Genomic DNA, 7,332 nt, shown 5'->3' with positions numbered 1-7,332 from the left:
GGGTATTCAAGTTGGTGTGTATGCCTTACAGATACGCCACACATTCCCTCTCTACCTCGTTATCTCCAGCTATCCCACCGTGCCGGATTCAGTTTTCTCCACCACTCTGTTTTATGATCCCCCTTTTAATTTCCTCTGATTCTAGGGAGCCTCTTGGTAATGAAGACAACTAGAAGGCTTTCTGGGTAATGAAGTCTGCTCTGTCCAGGAAACTGCAAGGGTTTCTGGGTAATACTATATAGTCTTTGCTCTATCTCTATTGATCTTGGTAATTATATGTAGTATCCTGCTCTGTCCAGGTCCATGGGACATCTGGGTAATATAATGTAGATTCAACATTGCTTCCTGGGTAATGTAGTCTTTCCTCTGTCCAGCTCTACGGGGAGTACAGGGAACAACTCGGTTGTTCCCAGCCACACGGCTGCTGACAGAGAGACAATGGAGGAAGCAGAAAGCAGAAAACAACATGGTCAATGCCAGACAGGGGCGTGGCCAACAACACCTTCACCATGGAGTCATATCTCAGCCCCGCCCCTACTCCAAATGCCAAGGTGAGAGACAAGGACTAGTTCTAGCTACATCAGTGTAAATAACCCCCGGTAAAAGTTATTTTGAGGCCTAAACACATACAGTAATATAACTTATTGTGTTGGTCCAGACTGTGTGGCTCATATACAGTGGTACATCGTGACCAACCTGGGGGAGGACTGGATCTTCCTGGTGCTGCTGGGCCTCACTATGGCCCTGGTCAGCTGGAGCATAGACAACACCAGTGCCAAGAGCTTACAAGGTACATGACTACAGTCCCCATAATCCACTGTGGCTGTAGCAGACCAGGTTCCCTCACTAGATGGCCATACAAGACAGGATAAAAACAGATGAGCAATATCATGAGGTATTTGACATCAATTTAGGCCTACTACCCAATTCCAAATTCCGTCCCTAACCCCTAGGTAGGTCAAATAAAGGCAAATACAATGTTATTAGTCAGATGCGCAGAATACCACAGGTGTAGACTTCACAGTGTAATACTTACTTACGAGCCCATTCCCAACAATGCAGAGTTAAAAAGTAAGACACATATTTGCTGAATAAAAAAGGAAATAAGACAATGAGAACAATAACGAGGCTAACGTCACTAGGCAATCAGCATATATAATTAACAGAGTAGCAGCAGCGTATGTGAAGAGTGTGAAAGTGCATCTATGTGTGAGTGTGTGTGTGTGGTGTCAATATGTTTGTATGTGTGGGCTTATGTAGCGTGTGTGTGTGCCTGTGTTGGAGTGTCAGTGTGGTGTGTGTGGGTAGAGTCTAGTGAGTGTACATTTAGCCAGTGCAAGAGTCATTGTAAAAGAAACAGTGTAAATAAATAATAAAGGGGTCCATGTAAATCGTCTGGGAAGCCATTTGATTAACTCTTCAGCAGTCTTATGACTTTCGGGTTAGAAGCTGTTCAGGAGCCTTTTGGGCCCAGACTTGGCGCTCCGGTACTGCTTGCAGTGCGGTAGCAGAGAGAACAGTCTATGACTTGGTGACTGGAGTCTTTGACCATTTTTGGGGCCTTCCTCTGACACCGTCTTGCATAGAGGTTCTGGATGGCAGGGAGTTCGTCGCCAGTAATGTACTGGGCCGTATGCATTACCCTCTGTAGTGCCTTGCGGTCAAATGCTGAGCAGTTGCCATACCAAGTGGTGATGCAGCCAGTCAAGATGCTCTCAATGATGCAGCTGTAGAATTGTTTGAGGAACTGAGGGCCCATGCCAAATCTTTTCAGTCTCCTGAGGGGGAAGAGGCGTTGTCGTGCCCTCTTCATGACTGTGTAGGTGCATTTGGACCATGATAGGTCCTTAGTGATTTGGACACTGAGGAACTTGAAGCTCTTGACCTGCTCCACTACAGTCCTGTCGATGTGAATGAGTGCATGTTCTGCCCTCTGTTTCCTGTAGTCCACGATAAGGTCCTTCGCCTTGGCCACATTGAGGGAGGAGTTGTTCTGCCAGGTCTCTGACCTCCTCCCTTAGGCTGTCTCATCGTCGTCAGTGATCAGGCCTACCACCATCGTGTTGTCGGCAAACTTAATGAGGGTGTTGTAGTCATGCGTGGTCACTCAGTCGTGGGTGAGCAGGGAGTACAGGAGGGGACTGAACACACACCCCTGAGGGGCCCCCATGTTGAGAGACAGCATGGTGCATGTGTTGTTGCCTACCATCACCACCTGGGGGTGGCCCATCTAGTCGGCTTGCGTCACTGGGCAGCTCTCGGCAGGGATTACCTTTTGTAATCCGTGATAGTTTGCAATCCCTGCCACATCTGACGAGCATCAGAGCCAATGTCGTAGGATTCGATCTTAGTCCTGTATTGCCTGTTTGATGGTTCGTCAGAGGATGTAGTGGCATTTCTTCTAAGCATCTGGATTAGTGTCCCGCTCCTTGAAAGCAGCAGCTCTAGCCTTTAGCTCAGTGAGGATGTTGCCTGTAATCCATGGCTTCTGGTTGGAATAAGTACGTGCGGTCACTGTGGGGATGATGTTGAAATATATAGATGTACAGATGTTGACCTTCCCTGCTCTACACTCTTCCCTGCTCTACAGTCGTGGCCAAAAGTTGAGAATGACACAAATATACATTTTCACAAAGTCTGCTGCATCAGTTTGTATGATGGCAATTTGCATATACAGAATGTTATGAATGTTATGAAGAGTGATCAGATGAATTGCAATTAATTGCAAAGTCCCTCTTTGCCATGCAAATGAACTGAACCCCCCAAAACATTTCCACTGCATTTCAGCCCTGCCACAAAAGGACCAGCTGACATCATGTCAGTGATTCTCTCGTTAACACAGGTGTGAGTGTTGACAAGGCTGGAGATCACTCTGTCATGCTGATTGATTTCGAATAACAGACTGGAAGCTTCAAAAGGAGGGTGGTGCTTGGAATCAATGTTCTTCCTCTGTCAATTATGGTTACCTGCAAGGAAACACGTGCCGTCATCATTGCTTGGCACAAAAAGGGCTTCACAGGCAATGATATTGCTGCCAGTAAGATTGCACCTAAATCAACCATTTATCGGATCAGGAGAGTGGTTCAATTGTTGTGAAGAAGGCTTCAGGGCGCCCAAGAAAGTCCAGTAAGTGCCAGGACCGTCTCTTAAAGGTGATTCAGCTGTGGGATCGGGGCACCACCAGTACAGAGCTTAATCAGGAATGGCAGCAGGCAGGTGTGATGCATCTACATGCACAGTGAGACGAAGACTTTTGGAGGGTGGCCTGGTGTCAAGAAGGGCAGCAAAGAAGCCACTTCTCTCCAGGAAAAACATCAGGTACAGACTGATATTCTGCAAAAGGTACAGGGATTGGACTGCTGAGGACTGGGGTAAAGTCATTTTCTCTGATGAATCCCCTTTCCGATTGTTTGGGGCATCCAGAAAAAAGCTTGTCCGGAGAAGACAAGGTGAGCGCTACCATCAATCCTGTGTCATGCCAGAAAAAGTAAAGCATCCTGAGACCGTTCATGTGTGGGGTTTTGCCTAAGAACAGAGTACTGAATAAAGAATGGCACCAACACATCCTCCGAGAGCAACTTCTCCCAACCACCCAGGAACAGTTTGGTGACGAACAATGCCTTTTTCAGCATGATGGAGCACCTTGCCATAAGGCAAAGGTGATAATTAAGTGGGTCCATGGCCAGGAAACTCCCCAGACCTTTTTCCCATTGAGAACTTGTGGTCAATCCTCAAGAGGCGGGTGGACAAGCAAAAACCCACAAATTCTGACAAACTCCAAGCATTGATTATGCAAGAATGGGCTGCCATCAGTCAGGATGTGGCCCAGAAGTTAATTGACAGCATGCCAGAGCGGATTGCAGAGGTCTTGAAAAAGAAGGGTCAACACTGCAAATATTGACTATTTGCATCAACTTCATGTAATTGTCAATAAATGCCTTTGACACTTATGAAATGCTTGTAATTATACTTCAGTATTCCATAGTGACATCTGACAAAAATATCTAAAGACACTGAAGCAGCAAACTTTGTGGAAATTAATATTTGTGTCATTCTCAAAACTTTTGGCCACGACTGTACACTCTACCCTACTCTTCCCTGCTCTACACCCTTCCCTGCTCTATACTCTTCCCTGCTCTACACTCTTCCCTGCTCTACACTCTTCCCTGCTTTACACTCTACCCTGCTCTTCCCTGCTCTACACTCTTCCCTGCTTTACACTCTACCCTGCTCTTCCCTGCTCTTCCCTGCTCTACACTCTTCCCTGCTCTACACTCTTCCCTGCTCTTCCCTGCTCTACACTCTTCCCTGCTCTACACTCTTCCCTGTCTTTCCATGCGCTAAACACAGAAAAAAGGGTTCCAAAAGGGTTCTTTGGCTGTCCCCATAGGATAACCTTTTTTGGTTCCAGGTTGAACCCTTTTTGGTTTCAATTATAACCCTTTTGGTTCCATATAGAACCCTGTGTGGAAAGGGATCTACTCTACCTGGACTCAAAAAGGGATCTCCTATGGGGAAGCTGAAGAACTGTTTTAGGTTCTAGATATAACATTTTTTTTCCCTAAGAGTGTAACCCACTGCTCCACTCTCCCCTCTTCTTCATCCTCCTCCTATGTCTCCTCTTCCTCCTTTCTCCCCTCTTCTTCCTCCTCTCTCCCCTCTTCCTACTCCTCTCTCCCCTCTTCCTACTCCTCTCTCCCATCTTCTTCCTATGTCTCCTCTTCTTCCTCTCTCCCCTCTTCCTACTCCTCTCTCCCCTCTTCCTACTCCTCTCTCCCCTCTTCTTCCTATGTCTCCTCTTCTTCCTCTCTCCCCTCTTCTTCCTCCTCCTCCCCTCTCCCCTCTTCCTACTCCTCTCTCCCCTCTTCCTACTCCTCTCTCCCCTCTTCTTCCTATGTCTCCTCTTCTTCCTCTCTCCCCTCTTCCTACTCCTCTCTCCCCTCTTCTTCCTATGTCTCCTCTTCTTCCTCTCTCCCCTCCTATGTCTCCTCTTCCTCCTCTCTCCCCTCTTCCTCCTCCTCCTCTCTCCTTCCTCATCTCTCCTTCCTCCTCCCCTCTCCCCTCTTCTTCCTCCTCCCATGTCTCCTCTTCCTCCCTCCTACTCCGCTCTCCCCTCTCCCAGCGTATAAGTAGATGCACTGGGAGCTGAGGGGGAATGTCCTGATCCAGTACCTGGCCTGGGTCGTCTACCCCATGGTCCTCGTCATGTTCGCCTCCCTCTTCTGCAACATAGTCGCCCCTCAGGCCATAGGTAACTGCTCTGTTTCCAGGATCTCCCTATCGTTCAATCTTTTTCTCCAACATTTTCTCTGTTGTTCTGTCTCATGTAGGTTCTGGTATTCCTGAGCTGAAGACCATTCTGCGAGGGGTGGTGTTGAAGGAGTATCTAACTGCTTTGTGGCCAAAGTCATCGGGCTGACCACCGGCCTGGGCAGTAGCATGCCCGTGGGGAAAGAGGTGGACCTACTCCTCTCCTCCAATTATTAGTATTATCACTCTCTAAGACCTCTTTCTCTAACTCTCTCTCTCTGTATCTATTCTCTGTTACGCACGCCTCTATGAAGAGGGAACGCAACACCCTGCGTATGGACTGTAGGTGCAAGAAAGAATGACAACAGGCAGAATGTGGTACCGTTTACAAGGACTTTATTCCTTTACACGGTAATATGGGGAAAAGGGGCTGGACGGAACCAAAGCAAAGAAAGTAAATCTCAAAGCCCCCCCCCCCCTCCTATCTTACCTGCCTACCCACTACTTACCTAATTTAGCACCACCTGGTGCCCTAACCAAAATACAGGGGGTGGTCCGCCCAGGTCTTACCTAGTGTGCCTAGACAGCGACTATGCTACGGGTATATGTATGCCCGCGGGCCTCTTGCCTAAGCACTCCCTAGGTGCCTTCCCCTTCTCCCCCCCGGGAACAAATGAAACAGAATATTAAACAATTTTTACTAACAAACTAAGAAACAAAGGACATCAAATAAGCTCTATCTGAGCAACAAACTCACAAAACATACCAACTCTCAGCAATGAACTCTCAGCAAAATCAACCTTCAGCAAAATCAACCTTCAGCAAAATCAACCTTCAGCAAAATCTCTGCAATGACCTCCCAGCAAATCTCTCCTGAACAGAACACTGGCTTTTATATAGCTTCAGAATGAATGTGTAACTGGAGACAGCTGCGTCTTGACGAGGGGGCGGGGTCAGCTCTCCAATTAGCCATGGAGTCGACCAATCAGCTGCTTGAGGGATTTCAGGAAGCCATTTCCTGAAATAAACACATGGAAATACACAAACTACAACACATAAACTGGGGAACGTAACATTCTCTCATCCTCTTTTTATCTCTCTGCTTCTTCACCTCCTCTTCCTCTCCTTCCTTACTTTAGTCCCTTACTGTATCTTCCCTCCCCCTCTCCTCCTTTCTGTCTCCTTCTGTCCCAGTGAGTAGTATAATAAATCATCTTCTGATGTGTTTTTTCCTCCACCCCTTGTGGGACAGAAACAATTTACTCAACTCCTCGACAATGTACTCAACTCCTCAACATTTTCCCTTTATGGAGGCTGGTCAACTGTCAAACATAGCAATTATAACATGATTCATCTTTGCTGATACAATGTGACCCATTTGAGAATTCAAGTGAGAGCAAATTGTCCATGTCTACGCAGATCATGTGTATGGTGGATCTACCTCTGTGCTCTGTGCTCTTTGTCTCTGTGAGTAGCAGGGGATTTTCCCAACCACTGATACAAGGTCAGGTATTTTCTCATCCCCCTAATGGTTAAGAATTTGGATTAAGGGTAATCTGATCCTAGATCTGTAGATCTGAGAAGGGCAACTTCTACCTCAAGTGTGTGACTGACTCTGTCCTCCCTCCCGTGCTTCCTAGGGTCCCTTCGTTCACATTTCCAGTATCTCTGCTCTTGTACTGAGTAAAATCATGTCCATCTTCTCTGGAGTGTATGAGGTAAGCCGAAGCCCTGACCAAAACAAACTATAACTCCCAGCAACCCCCACTCTGACTAGCATGACCTTTGACCTGAGTAATAACAGTAATGTGGAATGTGGCTGTGAGGCTGTCGCTCTGTCATGTCTGACCTCTTAATTGTGTCTTTCACAACTCGTGTTCTTGTTGCTGTTATGACTCTCTCTCTCGCTCCCTCTCTCTCTTTCCCTCTCCCTCCTCTCTCTCTCTTTCTCTCTCTCTCTCTCTCTCCCCTGTCTCTTATTCTCTCTCTCCCTCTCTCCCGCCATCTCTCTCGCTCTCTCGCTCTCTCTCTCCTCTCTCTCTCTCTCTCTCTCTCTCTCTCTCTCTCTCTCTCTCTCTCTCT

General features: G+C 47.3%; 1 pseudogene; it reads left to right on the top strand.

Moving 5' to 3' along the window:
* The first annotated feature begins 466 nt into the window (after window positions 1–466).
* LOC118371241 (chloride channel protein 1-like) overlaps window positions 467–7,332 on the top strand; it is a 29,574-nt pseudogene continuing 22,708 nt past the window's right edge.

This window comes from Oncorhynchus keta, chromosome 34 (assembly GCF_023373465.1).
Source record: "Oncorhynchus keta strain PuntledgeMale-10-30-2019 chromosome 34, Oket_V2, whole genome shotgun sequence".
Lineage (NCBI taxonomy): Eukaryota > Metazoa > Chordata > Actinopteri > Salmoniformes > Salmonidae > Oncorhynchus > Oncorhynchus keta.
This window is presented reverse-complemented; position numbering and strand designations above follow the sequence as displayed.